This window comes from Panthera uncia (assembly GCF_023721935.1).
Source record: "Panthera uncia isolate 11264 chromosome B3 unlocalized genomic scaffold, Puncia_PCG_1.0 HiC_scaffold_1, whole genome shotgun sequence".
NCBI classification, from domain to species: domain Eukaryota; kingdom Metazoa; phylum Chordata; class Mammalia; order Carnivora; family Felidae; genus Panthera; species Panthera uncia.
In genome coordinates, this window is record NW_026057582.1 from 26,339,326 (window position 1) to 26,361,440 (window position 22,115).

The window sequence follows — 22,115 nt, forward strand, 5'->3', positions numbered from 1 at the left end:
CCTGCTGCCACCGCTAATTCCTGCCATTCAGAGGCAGAGCTGTTTGTGTATAATTTATGAAACTCTTGGGCTCCTTCCAAATGAAAAAGAGTTACTGAAATAGAAGTTCGTCTTATCACCATGCCAACCGCGGGCCCATAACATCATCTCGCAAACGTGCTCCGTCCTAAAGCCCAAAGCGCACACACTCACGTTCCTCCATCAGAAAGATCTTTCCATTTCCTTCAGAAACAAACCTCCTCATACACAGTCCCCCAGCTCCTGGTTGTATCTGCAGGCGTCCTCCCCGCAGTGAGCTGGCAGGAGAGTGCACACACACACACACACACACACACACTCTTCCAGCACATACCTCCCTCCTCATTCCCCAAGAGCCCCGGGGGTGTGTGTGTGAATGTCTGAACTGATGACATATTGTGACAGAAGGAGCAAGAGTGAGGCACAGCCACAAAGCAATGCAGGTCACAGCAATAGGCTTTATATAACCCAGAGCCAGGGAGAGACCCAAAATAGCAGCCTCCCTGCTGCTCGGTTAGTCTCCTCCATCAACCGGGGACAAAATTAAAGCAGGCACTGACGCGCACCTGCGTCTGCAGCGGGACTCCAGGGAGACAGCGAGAAGCCAGCTCGACTCTCTGCCATCGGCCACACACACTGCCAGATCCTTCAGGCCCCATCTGTCGCCAGACAGAGGGGGGTGTGTGCGTGTGTGCGCGCGCGTGTGTGTGGCGTGTGTACTCGGGCCGTACGTGCGCACCACGTGGAGCCCTGCTCTGAGAACATTTCAAAGGAATGGCCAGGAGCTGGTGCAAGGAGCTTGGCTGTATGGGGCTTTGAGAAGGATGTTCCAGGCCTCGGCGGGGGGGGGGGGGGGGGGGGGGGGGGGGGGAGTCAGTTTCCACACCCTCTTGTCCTTCGCAGTTCCTCTTCACTTCCTTCCACACCACCTCTCTCTGGCCTATGTGGGGTCAAGGTTGGCTGAGGTCAAGGATAGCTGCCCTCCCCCGCCCTTTAGCACCCCATTCTGCAAAACAAACAAACAGCAACAAAAACGAAACCCCACCGTGTCTATTTAAGTTCAACCAAACGCACACAATCCGGAGGTCAAAAGTTAGGCCAGGAAGTCGAGAGAAGGGGACGAGGCTGGATGAATTTGGCTGACTATTCTGAAGGCCTCCTCAAGGCCTTGGCCTTATGTGGAAGCCATAATCCCTGCTCACAGGTGTGACGAGCAGAAATGCTGGCCAGCTGAGGCAGCTGGCTGATTTGGTTTCTCTTTCTGCTTGAGGAAAGGCAGGGTGAAAGATTTTGTCGTCCCCGCCCCCCCAAAATGTATACTTACAGGTTTGTCATTTTGATCGCTGAGGACCACATATAAATTCCAAGGGAGGAGGGGCGCCTGGGTGGCTCGGTCAGTTGGGCGTCCAACTTCGGCTCAGGTCATGATCTCACAGTTCGTGGGTTCGAGCCCCGCATCGGGCTCTGTGCTGACAGCTCAGAGCCTGGAGCCTGCTTCAGATTCTGTGTCTCCCTCTCTCTCTGACCCTCCCCCATTCATGCTCCGTCTCTCTCTGTCTCAAAAATAAATAAACATTAAAAAAAAAATTAAAAAAAAAAATTCCAAGGGAGGAAATGCAGACGACCCTTGGAACCAGAGACCGGAGAAATTACAAGAATAGTATGGAAGAACAATACAGAATCAAACTGGGTTGTCTTTTTTTTTTTTTTTTTTTTTGAAGAAAGTCATCATCTTACCCTATTACCTCTGAAATTCTGCTAGCATATGCACATCCACTCCTGGGGAGTAGGGGTGTTTCTGACCTTTGAGCTGTCTTTTAAGTAAATACTTCAGAGAGAGGTTAACATATTAAACCACTTCACACTGAGGTATCAGAGATGTGTCAGATTCTTTTCCTTTTAAGGTAACCTGAATATATCCTGGAGCTCTCAGGTGGCCCAGGATCTGCACAGTATCATCTCCCAAAACAAAACCACTTGTACGCAGGAGAAATAATCTAAACTGCTTTAAAACCAGCTTTAGGGGACCCTGGGTGGCTCAGTCGGTTAAGTGGCCAACTTGGGCTCAGGTCATGATCTCACGGTTTCGTAGGTTCGAGCCCCGAATCAGGCTCTGCGCGGACAGCGAGGCCTGCTTGGGATTCTTGTTCTCTGCCCCCCCCCCCCCCCTTTCTCTCAAAGTAAATCGATAAACGTAAAAAAAAAAACTGGTTTTAAAAATGAATTCCCATTTTTATTTAAATATTGAGAAGAGAAAAAAAAGATCTGATCGGTAAACCTAGCCGCGTTTCTTTATTTTTTTTTAAAGTTTTTTCTAACGTTTATTTTTGAGAGAGAGAGAGAAGGAGAAAGCCAGCATGAGTGGGGGAGGGGCAGAGAGAGCTGGAGACACAGAGTCAGAAGCAGGCTCCAGGCTCCAGGCTCCAGGCTCCGAGCCCAACGCGGGGCTCGACGCGGGGCTCGAACTCACAAGCCTTGAGATCATGACCTGAGCTGAAGCCAGCCGCTTAACTGAGCCACCCAGGAGCCCCAAACCTAGCCACACTTCTGAACCTTCCCATTCTTCTCCTCTCTAGACCTTGTAGCTGCTCTGAGTCTCCTAAAACTTCCAGACACCCAGCCCTCATGGATTTTTCTCTCCCTCTTCCAACTTCTTCTCAGTTAGCTCTTCATTTTTGTGTAGGCTGCCTAGCATCTCTGGCTTCCTCTAGTTCTCTCCAATATGCTCACTGGTTGTCTTCTCCACACACACACACACACACACACACAAAGGAGCATCCAGAAGCTGACTCAGTAAGCAAGACTCTGGTCCCCCTTAGAAGCCTGGGCATGAGGGTTCAGGAAGAGTGTGGATATGCATCTTGTTAGAACAACAGGACTATGAGGCACTGATGGGTGAGGTCAGGGATCCCTGGAGAGAGACCTCCAGGGAAAGGACTTGTTTTTCTGACATTTGTCTCTAGCCCACCTTGTCTGGTTTCAGGAATTGAGGCCAAGAACTCATTGAAAGAACACGGTGTTCATGACTTAATATTCTATTTTTTCTCCACATTGGCCCCCATGCCCCTGAAGTCTATGGCCCCACTAGACAATTCGATTGCCACCGAGCAGATTTCTTTATGCCCTTGTAACTTTATGTATGGTCTTCTGTCTCCATAATGTTCTTGCCACTCTTCTCTCTCCCCTCCCCAACAGCCTCCCTCCCTTGGAGCCCTGGAGTGCTAGAAGCACTTAAATTCATTCTTCAGTACTCAGGATAAAGGTTGTGTGCCCTGGCACTTTCCTCTTCCTTCCCCCTCCCCCACTCTTGGTATGCAGAATTCTAAGATAGCCCCCAAGTTTCCTGCCCTCTGGTGTACATGCCTTGGATACCCTTGAGTGTGGTTTGGGTAGGGTCTGTGAATATGATGTGATATCACCCCCCTTGATTTTGGCAGAAGGGATTTTGCAGATGTAAGTAAGGTCCCTAATCAGTTGATTTGGGGGTAATCAAAAGGGGGGTTATCTTGGGTGGGTCTGACCTAATCAGGTGAGCCCTTCAAAAGAGGGGTTGGGACCCTCCCTGAAATCAGAGAGATTCTCCTGCTGGCCTTGAAGAAGTAAGCTGCCATATCGCGAGAGGGCCTATGGAACGGGTCACGTGACAAAGGCTTGAGGCGGCCTGTGGTTGCTGAGGGTATCCCCACCGACAGCTAGAAAGAAAAGAGGGGCTTTAATCATCCAGGCACAAGGAACGAAATTCTTCCCACAACCTCGTGAGCTTGGAAGAGGACCCAAGCTCCAGAAAGGCAGGCAGCCCAAGAGACACCTTGACTACAGTCTGATGAGAGGATCCAGCTAAGCAGTGCTTGGACTCTCAACACACAGAAACTGTGAGGTAATACATGTTTGCTGTTTAAGCCACTAAGTTTGTGGTAATGTGTTATGTGACAAATGAGGAGAAAGCTAGTACCAGACCCCTCCTGTGAATGAATTAATCACCCACTGTTTTTTTTTTAATGTTTATTTATTTTTGAGGGAGAGAGAGAGAGAGAGAGAGCACGCATGAGTGGAGGAGAAGCCGAGAGAAAGAGAGGGAGACACAGAATCCGAAGCAGGCTCCAGGCTCTCAGCTGTCAGCACAGAGCCCAATGCGGGGCTTGAAGTCACGTGCCACGAGATCACGACCTGAGCCGAAGTCGGCTCGGCCAACTTAACCGACCGAGCCACCCAGGCACCCCTGGACTCCACTCTTGCCACTGTTATAAGCCACCCTCGTCACATGGCATCATAATTAGCCCTGCACAACTGTCACCCCTGTCACCTCTGCAGACCCCGTCTCAGTCTTCTTTGGGCCTGACACCCGGGATCTGGAGGCTGGTAGGGAGCAGTGGTAGGAAACAATACATGCTTGTTAAATTCGCGTCATGCAAAGCCAATCACTTTGATCTCCACTCACCGGATATTTTAAGCAGAGGCAATCTTTTTGACCTCCTGTGTAAGCCTGGCTCAATTCTCCATGACATTTTGTGAGTATATAAAGATTCAATTATTAATGTGATGCATCTCATAATAGCCCCTAAAACAAGCTATTGTTTCAGATCTTCCTACTAGCGTTAGGCTATCATGTTTCTCTTGGATGTTCTGGGAATATCAGATCCCCCGTAACCGCATCTTTAAAATCACATATAATAATGCTAATCCTTAGTGGGCTGTGAGCAGCTGGCAAGTTTACACTTACATACTCCGGTCTCAACTCTTAGCCAAACCTTGTCTCTCCCAGGGGCCTCTAGGACATCCCCCAAAGCACACCAGAGCACCTCTGCTGAACTGTTGGCCAACAGCCTCTGTACTCCTGTGAATGGTATCAGTTTCATTGTTGCAAAGGCACTTATACCAGCCGGTCCATGTGTCCTGACTTTGGTTTAGAAAATGCAGTCGCGGAAGCCACGTATGGCCATAGAGGCCGGCGACAGGTCTTTGAGGTTGATTTGCCTAATTCCTACCCTGCCCTCATGTACGCATGTGAACACATACACGGACATAGACATACATGCATACCCCGCCCCTTCGTACAGGCATACGAAATACCTGTAACAGGGGACACAGTTTCATATTTCTCTCTATGTAAAAAGATCCGTGGAATGAAAGCTCCTGACTGGGACTCTGGATACCCCCAAGGCACACGTTTCCTTTGCCACCATTTTGCAATGCTGGCCAGAATTTCCTTTGGCCTTAGAAAAAAAGAAAGAGGAATTTCTCATGGATCAGGGAATCCAAACCGAGGACCCTGGGGCAAGGACAGGAGAGAGAGTGAGGGTGGCAAGGCAGGCCTCTCTCTATGCCTTTGCTTCAGACATTCCTGATGTTTACTGGGTATAGACAACCTTACTCTGAGTGGTTCCCTTGCATGCAAAGGGGGCATGATAATCACTTAGCTCACGGGATTGTTTTAAGGATTACGTGAAACAGAAACAATGCATGTAAGATGCACAGCCCAAAGCCTGGTTTACAGAAAGCCATCCAGTGCCCTTTAGCTATTATCATCGTTTGGCCCATAATCAGGCTCCAAGGGGGTCTTTCAGGGTCTCAGACATGGGGTGGCAATTGACCTGCCTCCAGAGTTGCTGGCTGTTCCTCAGATCTTAGGGTCTCTGGAAGATAAGCAGGTCTTGACAGACACCTCATTACAGCCTGTTCCCCCGTCACCTCACCCCTATCCGGGAGTGGCAAGGAAGATATTTGGCAAGAAACCCAGGAGCGAGACAATACGCAGCATGATGAAACAGGAAGTCTGGTTTCATCAGAAGCCACTCATGGAGAACACCTAACTCAGGCCGCTGATTGGGCGCTGAGCCATCACTCAGCTCAAGCTTCAACAAGAAGCTTTGTCTCCATGCCCAAAAATTAAAGAACGTGGCCCTTCAGGTCACCAGGAAAATAGATCTGGTTGGAGACTAAGGGCTCATCTGAGACAGCACAGGCTTTGACCTGGGTTCAATTTTTTTTTTTATTATTAGCATTTATTTATTTTTGGAGAGACAGAGAGAGACAGAGCATGAGCAGGGGAGGTGCAGAGAGAGGGAGACACAGAATTGGAAGCAGGCTCCAGGCTCTGAGCTGTCAGCACAGAGCCCGACGCGGGGCTCGAACCCATGAGCCGTGAGATCATGACCTGAGCCGAAGTCGGTAGCTTAACCGACTGAGCCACCCAGGCGCCCCTGGGTTCAAATCTTAAGTCACCCCATTATTATATGACCTTGGGCACATTATACAACCTCTCTGAGCCTCAGCTTCCTTATCTTTGAAAGGGGAAGGTTAATTGAGATAACATGCAAAGAGCCTAGCAGGAGGCCTGGCCCACTCCATAAATGTGCTCGCCCTCCCACTTCCCCTCCCAGGTGTCTGGGACACCCCTCCGCCCCTTCCTTGCTCCTGGCTGAAGACAGTTGACCACTTCTTCCTACCTGGGATGGCGTCGGTTCTTTATTATTTGCTATGACTACACATCTGGCCTTATCACCAGTTATTGACTTCAAGACCCGGCTGCTCTCTGCTCCACCTGGCTCCTTCCTGCCAGGTGGCTTCTCCTGACGCAGTTGGACAATGATGAAGGGTTGGGCCAGGTCGCATGGTGACACCAGGACTGAGGTGAACAAGTTTCTGCTTAATATTCCAAACTTAGGGGAAGGAATGACTTTAAAAATGTACACGTACGCTTGTGCGTGTAACGCACACCCCCTTGGTAAGCACAAGGTGCCCAGACACCATCCTCCTTCTAAATGTCCTGCCTGGTCCTCCCTCTGCCATTTTCGTGCTTTCCATGATTCTCTTCAGGATTCTCCGTGGGTTCCTCTTCCCCGGGCACTCCTAAGTGTTGCAGTTCCCGGGGCTCCACCCCTGGCCATCTTCTCCTCGTCCTCCATATGCTCCCAGGGGGCTCGTGCCCAGGGCCATCACCCCCAACAATTCGTACTTGATCGCCTAATCCATCTGTCCCATTCCCACTCCTTTTCTGACCACAGATTTGGACGTGCGGCTGCCTCTGGAACATCTCCACCCGTGGTTCCACAGCCCTTCAGGCTCAATCCCCTCAACACTCACCTAATTCTCCTAGATTTTGCGCCCCAGTAAATGGCACTGCATGCAAAGCCAAAAGCCTAAGCAAACCTCCAATTACAGTCCCCAACCTCTGTCAATTCAATGTCCCTACTCACTCTTGACTGGATCCTCTCCTTTCCACCTCCATCCTGCAGGCTGTTGTCCTTGGTCTCCCCGCTTCCCCTCCAATACTCCAACCACTGCCTGAACAGGCTCTGCCTCCCTGCTTCATTCTCTATAATCGTTCTTAGAGAGACCTTTCTAAAATTCAGATCTCCTCTTAAAATCCCTCGAGCTCTCTTTGTCAGTCAGGGCCCTGCCAGGGAACTGAAATCACACCAGCTATTTTTTTTTAATATTTATTTATTTTTGACACACACACACACACACACACACAGAGAGAGAGAGAGAGAGAGAGAGAGAGAGAGAGGCAGAGCCAGAGGGAGACAGGGAATCCCAAGCAAGCTCCGCGCTGGCAGCTCGGAGCCTGGTGCAGGACTCGAAACTGACCTGATCTGAAATCAAGAGTCAGACATTTAATTGACTGAACCACCCAGCTGCCCCCATAGGGACGATTCTAACAGAGCTCAGTTAAGATTTCAGATTAATTTTTCAGATCAATTGTTGATGAAGTCTAAAGTTATCAAGGAGGACACTGAAAACACAGAAAGATCTGAAGTATCACGGGAGCGACAACCACCCCCCCCAGGGCTGACAGAACAAGGGGGAGAAGTTGGGATAACTTATGCTATTACTGTTCATGCTATTAATGCTATTAATGTTGAGAAACAAATGGGTTTGACATGCAAACCCTCCCTGTGTCTCCCACTTATCTCCCTGGCCTCCCCTCGGGACACAGCACTGCCTTCCCCATCTTCTGGTCAAGTCTACAGTCATTCTGCTCTCAGACTTCCAGACTTTTCTACCTGTGCTGTGACCACCTGTCATGGAATGCTACTCTCCAATCTTTTCTGGTAATTCATCCCTCAAGAGAGGCTCAAGGAGGCTTTGTATCTCTTTGAGAGCCTTTCCTGACCACATCCCCTGCTTCAGGGAGGTCCAGCGGCCCCCTTTCTTTCTTTTTTTTTTTTTAATTTTTTTTAATCTTTATTTATTTTGAGAGAGAGACAGAGTGTGAGCAGGGGAGGAACTGAGGGGAGGGAGACACAGAATCAGAAACAGGCTCCAGGCCCTGAGCTGTCAGCAGAGAGCCCGACGCAGGGCTCGAACTCACGAACCGTGAGTTCGTGACCTGAGCCGAAGTCGGATGCTTAACCGACTGAGCCACCCAGGCGCCCCCAGTGGCCCCCTTTGTTACGGATTTCCATAACATCCTGGTCATGTCACAGTCGTATCACACTAGGTTCTCATTGTCATGTTGGCCATCTAAGAGCTCTGTAGGGCAGGACAGGGGCAGTCCCTTTGTCCTCTTTGTATCCTCAGCTTTCAATGCAATGCCTGACACATAGTATGTGCTTAATACATTGCTGAGTGTTAAAATCAGACCCACTTCGCCTCTCACATATATAATAATGTCCTGCCTGCTTTCCCCATCAAATCCATCCTTGCTTAGGGCAGCTCTGATCATATCTGTCCAATGATCAAAAAGATCTTCAGTGGCTCCCCATTGTCTGAGGAATAAAGTCCAAACTCCTTAGCCTGCTGTCTGGTGCTTGTCTCTGACCTTCCTATCTAGCCTTATTGCCTGCTATACCTCCGCACAATACCATGTGCCCCTCCCATGCCAGGCCACCCACTATTTCCTCAATACCTTGAACTCTTCTCCCTCTGGATCAGAGTTCACCGTGCTACCTTCACTAGGAACGCCTTGGGGGGCTACCCTTGCTACCCGGTTGCGATGCTCCCCAACTCCAAAGCCTAGTTCATTGGTCACCCACTTCCAGAAACCTCCCCCCGCACTCCTTCAGCGGCGGGGGATGGAGTCCCAAATGTATAATAGGACCTTCATGTCATTGTGGGGTCTGGGCCCTGCTCACTGGTCTAGCCTTATCTCTTTCCACTTTCCTCCTTGCTCTGTCTGCCCTGGAATGCTAGTCTTCTCTGGGTCCTGGGATGCAGGAACTGAGCCACTGAGCCATTGTGCAAGCTGTTCCCTCTGCCTGGGTGGCCGTCCCTGTCTGCCCTTCACCTCCCTCTCTTTCCTGAACTCCAGACCAAGTGAGTGCTCTTTCTTACACACTCTCTCAGCACCCTGTGTTTGTCCTTCTTCCTCAGCTACCGTCCCTATGTCTATAGGCTAGATCGTACGTTGCATGAAAGCAGGCCCTGTGTGTGCCATTATACCCGTGGCACTTCGCACAGTGCCTGACACACACTAGATGCTCAATCAGTGTGATAAATGCTGATTCATTAACAGTCCCCCCTCATTTGTAGCGTTCCTCACTAGCCTGCAGCAAAGCAGTTATGGGTGTATCTTGATTACCAGTTGGCATACCTCCCCCCATCCTGGTGATAAGCTTTTTTTTTTTTTCTTTTAATGTTTATTTTTGAGAGAAAGAAAGAGAGAGACAGAGCATGAGCAGGGAAGAGGCAGAGAGAGAGAGAGAGAGAGGGAGAATCTGAAGCAGGAGCCAGGCTCTGAGCCGTCAGCACAGAGCCCAACGCCGGTCTCGAACCCACAAATTGTGAGACCATGACCTGAGCCGAAGTCGGATGCTTAACCGACTGAGCCACGTAGGCGCCCCGGGAGATCTTTTTTTTTTTTAAGAAACTTTTTATTTTGGACATTTTCCAAGATACACAAAAATCAAGCGAAGAGCAGAATAAAGCCCCCTTTCCCCATCATGCTACCTCTATAGTCATCAACATTTGATCAGCCTTGTTTTATATACTCTCCCTTCTTTTTTCTCTAGATTATTTTAAAGCACATCTCAGACATCATAAGTCAAACACTTCTTGAGGGTTGATGTGTCGTGTTCATTTTCACTTTTCACATAGCCCACAGCTCAGCATCTGGTCCTTAACAGATGGTAAGTGCACATTAAATTCATGAACTAGGAAAAAATGTCATTCATTCATTCATTCATTCATTTGCTAACTTATTCAACAAAGACTTCTTGAGCAACCACTATACGCCAGGCACTGTTGCCATTGGGGATAGATCCTAGTGGGAGGATGCAGGGAGTGAATGAATGAATGAATGAATGATGGCATTTTTAAAGTGACTCATAGTGCCAAGTACTATGCAGATCATTAAGACAGGATGCCAAGAGCACACACACACACACACAAAGACAGGATGATGTGGTCGCAAGTGATTGAGCGGCTACTTGGAACAGGTGGTTAGGGAGAACGTCTCCGGGGAGGTGTCTTTCAACAGAGTCCTGAATGGCAAGAAGGAAGCAACGTGAGGATTGAGGGGAGAAATTACACCAGAAGTAAACAATAGCAACTGCAGGGGCTCGGGGCAGAGCGATCTCACAGTTGGGGGAACAGAGACAAGTGTGTCTGGAGCAAAGAGGTCGGGAGAAGTGGCCAGAACGGAGGTCTAAGGAGCAAGCTGCCCACATCCTGTAGGGATTTATAAGCCAAGGCAAGAAGTTTGGGGTCTGTTGCAGGTTCGTTGGGAATCCATTAGAAGCTTTTGAGCAGGGGAGTGTTGTGATCTGTTTAGAAGATCATTCTGGCTGGGGTGTAGAAAACAAACCATAAGAGCAGCAGGACATAGTTTAGGAGAAAGTAAAGGTGTTTGAGACCAGAGTGGGAGCCGTGGGGACGGGGAGGTGCGGAAGACGCAGGAGAGGCTTGGAGCCAGAGTGGGTATGTCTTGCGGAGGGACCGAACGTGGAGGCGAGGGAAAGAGTGAGTCAAGGACGTTTCCTCGATTCCTCGGAGGAGAAAGGTCATCACTCTCACAGAATGAGGCCACAGTAGTGTGGCCACGTAGGTGGGGCCAGCCACGATCACACAGTTTAATTGTAGGTTTCTGCACCCACCTCAGTTTCCTCTTTTGTTAACTGGGCATGAGGATACCACCTTGAGGGTTTGTTTTTTTGTTTTGTTTTTTGAAAGTTAAATGAGAAGGTGCGTAAAGGGCTAGCGGTGTTCCGCGCTGAGTCAACACCCAAGGAAGGTGAGTTCTTATCCACTGCCCCACCCCAAGAACACCCTTCAGCCTGTCAGCCACAGTCTGAGGATCCATTCTGGGGAGTGGGTGGACTTCCCTCTCTCCTCTGGGAGTGTCAAAATTCCCAGGGAGAACCCATTCACCCACTCACTTGTTGGGTAATTCTTGTATTTTTGGCGGGTCCAATAGGAAGAGGCTGAGACGGCAGGGAAATTGTTGCCTGAGGGCTAAGGTTTTCTAGGATGAGTGAGACCCAGAACTCCTGGGGTAACTGGGCTTCCCCGTGGAGGGGCAAGAACGCGAGGGAGTGATAAACGAGGGAGACACTGCTTCTCTGTCCCACGTGGGACACAAGGATGCAGGAACCCAGGGACCCTCAGCTCTTAGCAAAGTGTTCCTCCCCCACCTAAATGACTTCTTGAGCACAAAGAGCCCCAGGAACTTGTTGCCCTTAACCAAGAGCCCAGGAGCAGGGGCCAGGGCATCCAAGAGTTGCTCCTTCCATTATCCCCCTCCCCCAATTTTTAAAAAATTTTTATTTATTTTTGAGAGAGAGACAGAGCACAAGTGGGGGAGGGGGCAGAGACAGAGAGGGAGACACAGAATCCAAAACAAGCTCCAGGCTCTGAGCTGTCAGCACAGAACCCGACGCGGGGCTCGAACCCACGGGCTGTGAGATCATGACCTGAGCTGAAGTTGGACGCCCAAAAGACTGAGCCACCCAGGCGCCAACCCCCCCCCAATTTTTAAAGTTGTGTGTGTGGTGTGCATACATGTATACATGCACATATACATGTATATATCATATCTTATAAGTTCATATATGCGTAGAAACACTAAAAAGATATACACTAAAATGTTAATGGTGAATTTTCTCCACCTGACTGAAGGAGGGGTGATCTTCATTTTACTCTTCGTGCCTTTTTGTATTTTCCACAAGGCAATGCTTTCCAACGAGGACAAAATATTATAAAGAACCTCTAAAATATCTGTCTCTCAAAGTGTTCCGAATCTTCCCGGGTTCGAATCTGTTTCTGAAACTCTCCGTAGGGAGCATTCGGGTGACAGAGTAGCGCGCGCGTGCGCTCACACATTCATTCATTTCATTCGTTCTTGGGTTCCATGGCTATTGGCTATTTGAGTACATTACGGGTGATGGTGCTGAACCCTGTGGTAACACAAGACACATGAGGTGCGGTCCCTGTCCCCAGGAGCTTTTCAAATTCAGATTTTAAAAGCTTAAACCCGAATACTGCAAGGAAATGAATGAGAGGAATGCAGAGAATAAAAATGTCCTGAGGACAAGCTGACTTCCAGCTGGAGGCTTCAGAGGTAGTTACAGGCAAGAAGCGGGATTGGAACTGGGCCTTAAGCGATAAGTAGAGCTTGGATAAGTGAGGCGGGTGGAAGGGCATTCCAGGCAAGGTGAATGGCATAAGCAAAGGCACAGAGGCAGGAAAGTATTCGGGGTGTTTGGAAAACAGCAAATAAAGTCTGCTATGTTTCTTGGCTGCCACAGAACAAGTACAAGTTTATTTAATTAATTAATTCATTCATTTATTTATTTTAGTTAATTAATTAATATAAATATATATACATAATTGAAATAAATAACTTATTAGGAAAGAACCTGCTAGAGGTAGAGGGTTTCTCATCAAGAGAGAAAACCAAATCACTCAGAATCTGGGGCAGCACTCCGTTACTCTTAAACAGGTGACCAAACAAATCAGCCCCCTGTGCGTACATAGGCTGCACGTCGTTGCTTGGGCACAGAGAAAGGCGTACAAATATGTGTACTAGGTGTCGACATTCATTTGGGTGGAGGAGGGCGCAAGCAAGAGAGAAGAAAGGTGGAAAAAGGAAGAAAGAAAATGAATGAAAAGTTTTAGAGAACATAATTGGGAAAAGCATAAGAAAGAATTTCTGCACAAATATGTTTGTGGCAGGCATCCTTTTTTTTTTTTTTTTAATTTCTTACAATGTTTATTCATTGTTTTGAGAGAGACACAGAGCGCAAGTCGGGGAGGGGCAGAGAGAGAGAGGGAGACACAGAATCCGAAGCAGGCTGCAGGCTCTGAGCTGTCAGCGCAGAACCCAACCTGGGACTTGAACTCACAACCCAAACCATGAGATCATGACCTGAGCCGTGCTTAGCCCACCGAGCCACCCAGGCGCCTCCCAGGCATCCTTTATAATGGCAAAAATGTGAACAACTAAAATATTTGGGTATAGATTTTAGTTGAAATAATTATGGCATATTTGTACCACAGAAAAAGGTTTTAGGGGCGCCTGGGTGGCTCAGTTGGTTAAGCATCAACTCTTGGTTTTAGCTTTAGCTCATGGTTCTTGAGATGGCAAGGGTTCGAGCCCTGCGTCGGGCTCTGTCCTAAGCATGGTGCCTGCTTGAGCCTCTCTCTCTCTCTCTCTCTCTCTCTCTCTCTCTCTTTCTCTGCCCCTCTGCTCATGCCCTCTGTCTCTCTCTCAAAATAAATAAATAAATAAGCTGAAAGGAAAAAAAAAAAGAAAAATTTTTTAGTCCTTAACAGTGATAGAGCACACGACTCGATCTCAGGGGTCGTAAGTTTGAGCCCTACATTGGGCATAGAGATTGCTTTTTAAAAAGTGATAGAGCATATATAATTAGTAAAATGAAATCGTGTTTAGGAGACATATTTTAAGTGGAAAAATTATGTAATAGTATGTATACGAGCCCAGCTGTTTTGCACATGGAAGGTATTTCAATAAATGGCTGTCGGTGGCTATGGGATTATGTATTTTCTAACAATTGCTTTTTTAAGATTTGGAAAGTTAGCAAGAACTCTAAACTGGTTTTAAGTTACATTTTCTTATTTACTGGATTTGATCCCAGGCATTATCTTCCTGTTCGTAATTCATCTACTGGCCCCCCTGGAGCCCTCTGGCAAGGGCTGCAGTCAGTGCAGCCTGTTTCCTAAAATGCCCCACACGCAGAAGACTTGTCCCGCTGCCCGTCCTGGGGCTTATTCACAACAGATCTGCAGCCCCAAAATAAACAGCCAGGGTGTTTCCTCTTCCTAAAGGGGAAGCAGAAACCCCTGATGAGCAGAGGGAAGGGTGAGCCCTGTCTAGACCATCATCCAGGGGGAATTCTGTCCACCCAGTTCCCCCTGGAAATCCCCGAGGCCCGGAGCAGCTCTGCTGACTCAGGCCACCCATTCGAGGGCATCTTAGAGCCCAGCTGACCTTCCCTCTCCAGCACCCAGCTCCGTCCCATCCCCCAGAGCAAATTACCCCAGAGGCACTGTGGTGCAGGGTGATCTTTCAGAGGAGAATTTGCTCTCAGATAAGGTAATGGGTCCAATTAGAGCCTCCTTGATGGATGGGCCTGTCAGGTCCAGCCTTGGGCCCAGCCTGGAGATAATTCTCTCCTCCCAACCCTGGGAATGCAACTGTCTGGGTCTTGGCCAGAGAGATTCAAATAACAAAGAGACATTTCAGGAGTATAGGTAAACGGGCTCCACTATTGTTTCTGAGTAAAAGAATTAACTATGGGCAAGTTGTCCCTCAGGAGACATTTGGCAACCCCTGGTGACATTTTTGCCTGTGATAAGTGGAGGGGGTGTGTGTGTGAGGCTGGCATCCAGTGGGTAGAAGCCTAGGATGCCGCTACGCACCCCAGAATGCCCAGGAAAGCACCTTCCTTGTCAAAGAATCATCCAGCCCCAAATGTCAATAGTGCCTAAGGTTGACTAACTCGGGTCTAAGTTATGTTTGTGCTTTACAAATGCAAATAAAAGGGGTTCTGAGGAATCCCCAGACTTGGGGATATCTGAAAAGGAAGACCTGTTGGGGGAGAATTTCCCTAAGCAGCATTATTTCCAAGCTGCTGGTCCCCATCAAAACATGCTATAGATCTATTTCAAAAGTATTTTTTTTTTAATGTTTATTTCTTTTGAGAGACAGAGAGAGAGAGAGAGAGAGAGAGAGACAGCAGGGGAGGAGCAGAGAGGGAGACACAGAATCCGAAGCAGGGCCTGGGCTCTGAGCTGTCAGCACAGGGCCCCATGTGGGGCTCAAACCCACGAACTGTGAGATCATGACCTGAGCTGAAGTTGGAAGCTTAACCGACTGAGCCACCCAGGTGCCCCTATTTCAGGAGTATTTTTAAAGCAACTGTCCTCGGGGAGCCTGGGTGGCTCAGTCGGTTAAGCTTCTGACTTTGGCTCAGGCCCTGATCTCACACCTCGTAGGTTTGAGCCCCACATTGGGCTCTGTCCTGAGAGCCTGGAGCCTTCTTCGGATTCCGTGTCTCCCTCTCTGCCCCTCCCCTGCTCACACTCTGTCTCTCTCTCTCTCTCTCTCTCTCTCTCTCAAAAATAAATAAACGTTGAAAAAGAATACAAAATAAAGTGATTGTCTTCTAAGAACCTAGGAAAGGGTAGAGGACGGAAGAGGAAAGACTTGGTTTATAGCCACTAGCTTTGCTCTGATTCTGAGCATTTGGTAATTAAAAGTTCCTTTTGTCAGGAACCCAGCAAATAAACCAGTAGAGTAAAATCCGTATTTTTCACGTTAATCCTTATAATCGTCTGGAACCTTGGAAATATCTTTGACTCTGCCTGAAAAAAAAAAAAAAATCAACACCATAAAAAGTGAGCTAGAAATTTAATAACCCTTGAGTTTATTTAACTCATAGGTGGTCAAATGTTTCTGTGTAGAGAGCAAGATGGAGTCACTCATGTCAAGCAGAGGCCCGTTTCGAGCAATGACACAGCAGGTAAGGGTACTGCAGCTACCAGATTATCACCGAGACCAAAGTCAGCTGACAACTCACTTGGACCTGTTAAGCAGAAGCAGAGGAGGTCTGCAGGGACCCAAGATCAATTAAATCCCTTTCAAAAAAGGGAAGATTTTTGCAGCAAACGGTCAGACTCTTCAGACATGACCCCTCTTTGTCTGATCACTTCAAAAAGGCAGCTGCCACTGAAGGCCCTGCCCAGTTGATCTCGGAACAGAACCGAGATCCTTCACTGCCTGAACATGATAAGCCGTAAGTGCTGAGAGCTGACCCGGACCGGACTGAGGCCTTATCTCAACCGCACGCACACACAGATTGACTTCACACTTGGTTTGTTAACTTCCTACCCCTTGTTCTATCTTGTTTGTTGTGTGGCTCATCTTGTGTTCTGCCGTGTGTGCCTGGAAGAAGCCAAGTTAATCACCCGGGGAAATGTCATTGAGTTTGGAATCCCAAAGCTGCTTTTTTTTTTTTTTTAAATGTTTATTTTTGAAAGAGAGCGAGCGTGAGGGAGGGAGGGGGAGAGACAGAGGTGGACGGAGAATCCCAAGCAGGCTTCCCACTGTCAGCGCAAAGCCCGACATGGGGCTCAAACTCATGAACCGCGAGATCGTGACCTGAACCAAAGTCGATTGCTCGACCCATTGAGCCACCCAGGCACTCCTCCAAACCTCCTTTGTAATTCCTTTAGCCTTGCTTTATGACTGAATAAAGCTGACATTGTGGAAAGACACAACTGTGTGCGTCTTCATAGCGTGTTCATGACACCACGGTTGAAGTTGCTTCGGTAAAGATTTAAATTAGCTGTGTCGGCAGAAGGTCGGTCAGACCTTCACTTTGCTTCTCCCTACAAATTCTGGGTAGTGACTTGGACATTGCGAGCCTCTGATAGCATGCTATTACAGGTTTCCTCCTCGGACTCATTCCCCAAGATCCGATTTGATTCACGGAGCATTTACTGAGCCCTTCCAATGTGCCCAGCAGTATGGTAGTTGCTGAGGACACGCGTAGCGCGCAGGTGCTAATTTGGAGTTAGCGTCTCTAGCATTTTGAGACTAAAGGCTTGAAAAGGTGGTGTTGCCTCGAATGGAAGACGACACTTGGTGAGTAAGTGGGAGCTGGATGGGGCTGGAAGATAATGATGACTCAGGGCTTGAGACGATCAAGGACATCCCAGGGGGAAATGCTGGTGAAGCCGTCGGAGCTGGAGGGTTGGATCTCGGGTGAGAGTGTGAGCTCAGGATCTAAATGTGGAAATCGTCCACGTTAAGATGAGTCCACTGAGATGGGCAGAAAATAGAACAGAAGCCCGAGGACTGGACCCTGAGGTGCGATTCACAGTTGAGAGGTAGGAGGAGGAAGAGATCGCAGCCAAAAGGAGATGAGTAGGAACAATTAGAGAAATAGGAAGAGAACCAGGAGAGCACATAGCCGTTGCAGTTGAGATGGGAGAGGTTTTTGTTTTTGTTTTTTAGGAGACAATCAAAAAGTGGCAAAACTTTTTTTTTTTTTAATTTAAGTATAATTGACATACAATAGTCTGTTAGTTTCAGGTGTGAGAAACTGTCAACGCTTTATAGCATGAACCCTGAGGAAAGGACCCTATGGATGGAGGGTGTTCTGGTCTGCCCAAGCCTGTCCCAGTCTTAGTACTGAAGGGCCTACATCTCAGGAAACTAGTCAGTCCTGGGCAAACAGGACAGTTGGGGTGTGCAAAGCCTTGAACTACAGTTTAAGTTGGGGCACCAATAAAGAGTTCGGCAGCCAGTCACGTTAATACATACCCTCTAAGACACCGCATTAAAAAAAAAAAAAAATCAGATTCTGCATTTGCCACATCCTCTGAGCACGACCCTGGCTCAGACACAGGCCAAGGTTAATAAACTACACTAGCTGGATGCAGTCTTTGAAAACCTTTGAACACTTCTTGAGGTTTTGGCCTGGAAGCATTTCCTATCGTAAAATTTAGTTAGCCAAGCTCTTACTTGGCTCAAGTTCTGTTTCTCTAAATTGCCTTCACTCAAGTGATTGCTTTTACTGGAAACTCGGCTGTCAAAATAAAGTTGATGGCCTTTCAGAAAAGAAAGTAACCCTAAAAACTGACGCACCCGAGAGAAGGATGAAAGAAAATGAGCATACTCCATCAGAGCTATGGATTCAAGTTTTAGGAAACTGCAACAGATTTGGGGGACTACGAGGTATATCTCTGGCAACTTCCAGAAGCCCGTAGCTTTTCTGAAGACCAGACGTATTGTGTTTTGTGGGTGATTGTCGCAAAGCTCTTCTGTTTCCTGTGGTGCTTGGAAATCCGGGGACACTCTGAATGATTGTTATGTTTTTTGTTTTTGTTTTTCTACATGCTTCTGGTTCTACCCATTTCCTTTCAGCCAGAGGCCGAAAGCTGGCAGCCTGTGGGCCAATTCAGCCTGTGAATGTGTTTTGTTTGGCCCACAGGGTGTTTTTTAAAATTTTCTATTAGTTGCCAGCATTTAAAAATCAAGAGACTTCGCGCGCGCGCACACACACACACACACACACACACAAATCAGGATTTCCTGCTTTTCTTGAAAAAATGATAAGATCTGAAGACATCGGGGCTACATGTCCACATGGCAATAGTCCGCAGGAGCTGAGAGGCAGCTGCCCCCTTGGGCTAGGCATGTGCCCTTGCCTTGGCCTCATCCCCACCTGGCCTGCTACCCTCCTTCAGTTTACCTGCCAGTTCCATCCTAGGACTCCGCAGAGAATGAGGCTTCCAAAATACCTCGGTCGTTAGTTCTAAACCACTCGCCTTGACGTGTTTCCTGTTCTACATCCCCACTCGTCCCCAAGCCTTGGATGTTCTGCTGTCATCGACTGATTTCCTGTTTGTGGGTTCGACTCATCCCCCTGGCTCAACACCTGGCACCATTCCCCATGTTACCTGTGCTTCCTGCCCACCCCACCCCTGCCCCTCTCAACCCAGAAGACCCACCCATGTTCCACGCTGCTGGCAGCCCTCCAGCCCATCCACACGCACCCCCACTTGGCTTGCTGTTCCCTCGCATCTGTCTCTGCTTTTATTCCTCACTTACTATCGCCCTCCAGTCCTCCCTGGTTGCTCAGCTTTGGCTCCTGTTTCCATCCTTGAAATCGTCCCTTGGACTTGACTAGAGTGCAGTTCTCCTTCTTCTGTCTCTCGGCCTCCTTCCCTTAAGCAAATCCTAACATTTCGGTGGCTTAACCTAATAAAAGTTTACTTCTTACTCGTATAACAGACAAATGGGAGTTTTCCTGGCCCAAAGGCAGGACCCAACCTCCTTCCAGCTGTGGCTCTGCCATCCTTGAGGGCCTCGGAATCCTCCTTATCCAGCTCGGAGGTAGCGAGGAAGGAGAGAGCGATGAAGGAACCACTGTTTCTTAATTGTTTTATATTTATTTAATTTTGAGAGAGAGAGAGAGACAGAGTGAACATGAGCAGGAGGGGGGGCGAGGGAGAGGGGGACAGAGGATCAGAAGCAGGCTCCGTGCTGACAGCGGAGAGCCCGATGTGGGGCTTGAACTCGCAGACAGTGAGCTCATGACATGAGCCGAAGTCAGATGCTTAACCGACTGAGCCACCCGGGTGTCCCAAGGGACCACTGTTTCTTAAATGCCTTCCAGCCTGGAAGCAACACCTGTCACCACCACTCACATTCCGTTGGTGAGAGCTAGTCACGTTACCACACAGATGGAAGAGAGGATAGGACCTGTAGTCTGTGGGTGGGGTGCCATCCCCCAGTGACAGTCTTGCTATGAAAGGGAGAGCCTGAGCTGTGTTGGGGGGGAGGGAGGGCTGGCTATCTCTGCCCAGCACCCCGGCCAAGCAGAGGCCCAGATAGCCGCTTCCCTGGCTGAGCGGGTACTAGTATCATCAGATGTGGGAAGGGAGTTGCACACTTTTCTCCAGCATCATGGAACTCTCCACAGCAACTGACAGAAACCCAAATCAGCTAAGAAAGAAGAATATTTGGGGCTCTCATGCCTGGGAAGTTCAGGGGGTTGAAGTTGCCTGAAGTATGATTGGATCCAGACACAAATAGGGATGTTAGGTCTCTCTTTCTCTCTCCATTTCCCAATCTTGACCAACCCCCCTTTCTCTTCTCCTGCAGATTTTCTCCACATGGCAGAGAAGCTGGCAGACCACTGACTCTGCATCACATCCTCCCAGTTCCACGTTCTAAAAGGCAACTCCCCTTCTCCTCCGGCTCCAAGCTTTAAAAACCACAGAGAAGCCTGGCCGGCTGGCCTGGCAGGAGTCACAGGTCTACCAGGGAGGTGGATGAACCATGAGCTCCTCTCCCACCACACTGGAGTGAAAGAGAAGCAGCTTCCTTAAGGAAGCCGGGACTGCAGAACAGAGAAAGCAATAAACGTACAAACCTTTGACTGCACAGCCTCTGATAATACCTCTGTGGTCAGCCCAGAGTCTGGGCCTCAGTGTAGGTCCTGGGAAGCAGCCTCCTGAGACCAGCCCACTCCTTACGCACTGCTTAAGTAGAAGACATTGTTTCCATAAGACGTGATAGTATCTTCATGACTTCCTGTGAATTCACCAGAGTTGGCAAGGGCCTGTTGACAAGTTGTTTGTTTGTTTTTTTTCCCAAGACCTGAAGACCTAGGAAGAACCATCAAGGTCTACCAAAGGGATATATTTATAAAATGAAATCTCATTGGAAAATCCATGCTTTTCAGGCAGAAATTTACGTCAGATGCGGAAGCACCTCTTTTATTCATCCCTCCAACGAATAGTTACTAAGCAACTGCCATGTGCCCAACTTGGAGTCAGGTGCTGCACATGCAATGGTGGATACGTTCCAGTTCCCTGGCCTCACCAGCCTTAGAGTTTCTGCACGTAAGGAAACACAATTAAGGCAAAAATGTGATACGGTGACCAAGTCTGTAAGATAACACTGTTACACAAACAAATAAACAAAAGCCACCCTGAATCGAGAGCTTCTCAAGAGTGAAGAAATTCCCGAGATACTAAAGAAATGAAGGCATGAATCAGGAGGAAATAGCAGTCAGAATATCTTGAAATTCATGATGTGTGAAAGCACTTCTGGAATGTAGGTTTCCCGGTATGCTACCTTACCTGGTATGCTGTTGGGGCCAACCACCCTCTGTCTCCTTCCCTAATTGCTACTTAGTTTTGCTTGGAGATTTTTTTCCCCCATGAACACCCATTTCCCTTCAATGTTTATTTATTTATTTTGAGAGAGAGGGAAAGAGAACGAACAGGGGAAGGGCAGAGAGAAGAGGGGAGAGAGGATCCCAAGCAGGCTCTGTACTTAGTGCAGAGCCTGACGTGGGGCTCAGTCTCACAACCCATGAGCTCGTGACCTGAGTCGAAATCAAGACTCTGACGCTTAATCAACTGAGCCACTCAGGTGCAGATTTCCAATTTTTTATTGTTAAGTCAACAGCAATTGTTCCACATGTTCAGAACTTTATAATACTATTAGTACACAGAGTAAAGAAATCCTGTACAGTCTAGCTCTTGATTCTTTTCATAAACTTTAAATTTTGGAATAATTTTAGATTTACAGAAAAGTTGCAAAGATAATACACAAAGTTCCCAGATACCCCTCACCCAGTTTCTCTTAATAGCACCTTTGTCAAAACTAAGAAACAAACATCGGTACGCTACTATTAACTAAATTCCCTACTTTATTGTGATTTTGCAGTTTTTCTCCTAATGCCCTTTTTCTGTTCCAGGATCCAGTCCAGATACCACATTGCATTTTGTGGCTCTTGATTTTTAAGGATTATTATTCTTCAGGCATGGGTCAATTCTGCCTCTTTTCCTCCTTGCTGCCAATGCTTTAGACATTTCATGGTTCATTAGCACCTGCTCTAGAATGAGAGCAGGGGAAGGAAACAATTTTGAAATGCAAATTAGCCAAATGTTGTTATTTATTGGTTGGTGGCCGTTAGCTCAGTTGCTAATAAGGCCAAGGTTATTGGTTTCACGTCTGTCTGTGAGTCAGCTGGCTTAGCAATGACAGGGGAAATTTTGACCTGTGGCCATTACTTGCACCCTAAACCCTGTCCAGCCTCTATTACATGCAAACTTTTTGCCAGAATGGGGTAATGGTGGGAGTGCCTATCCTATTACCTTGCTACTTAAAGTGT

At 48.1% G+C, this 22,115-nt stretch overlaps 1 long non-coding RNA gene across 1 annotated transcript in view; it reads left to right on the plus strand.

Moving 5' to 3' along the window:
• Positions 1-21,616, plus strand: part of LOC125909335 (uncharacterized) — a 44,675-nt gene extending 23,059 nt beyond the window's left edge. Inside the window, exon 2 of the long non-coding RNA XR_007453660.1 lies at positions 20,093-21,616. This is a non-coding gene — a long non-coding RNA (uncharacterized LOC125909335). The remainder of the gene's footprint in view (positions 1-20,092) is intronic.
• Positions 21,617-22,115: the final 499 nt, after the last annotated feature.